The sequence below is a fragment of the Mesitornis unicolor genome, unplaced genomic scaffold, assembly GCF_000695765.1.
Source record: "Mesitornis unicolor isolate BGI_N332 unplaced genomic scaffold, ASM69576v1 scaffold31980, whole genome shotgun sequence".
NCBI lineage: Eukaryota > Metazoa > Chordata > Aves > Mesitornithiformes > Mesitornithidae > Mesitornis > Mesitornis unicolor.
This window is the reverse complement of record NW_010156800.1, coordinates 3,523-3,732: the sequence shown is the minus strand read 5'-3', so window position 1 is coordinate 3,732 and position 210 is coordinate 3,523.

The window sequence follows — 210 nt, the reverse complement described above, 5'->3', positions numbered from 1 at the left end:
GAGGTAGGATGTGGCTGGGGTTAAAATGGGGCTAGAATAGAATGGGGCCAGGGTTGGGATGGGATGGGATGAATAGTGTGGGATGGTGCCAAGGTAGGATGGGGCTGAGGTAGGATGGGATTGGGATGGGATGGAGCGATGGTAAATGGGACCATCCCGGCTGCAGGATGCAGGAGGAAACGCATCCCGCCTGGACCGGGGCTGTGCGAT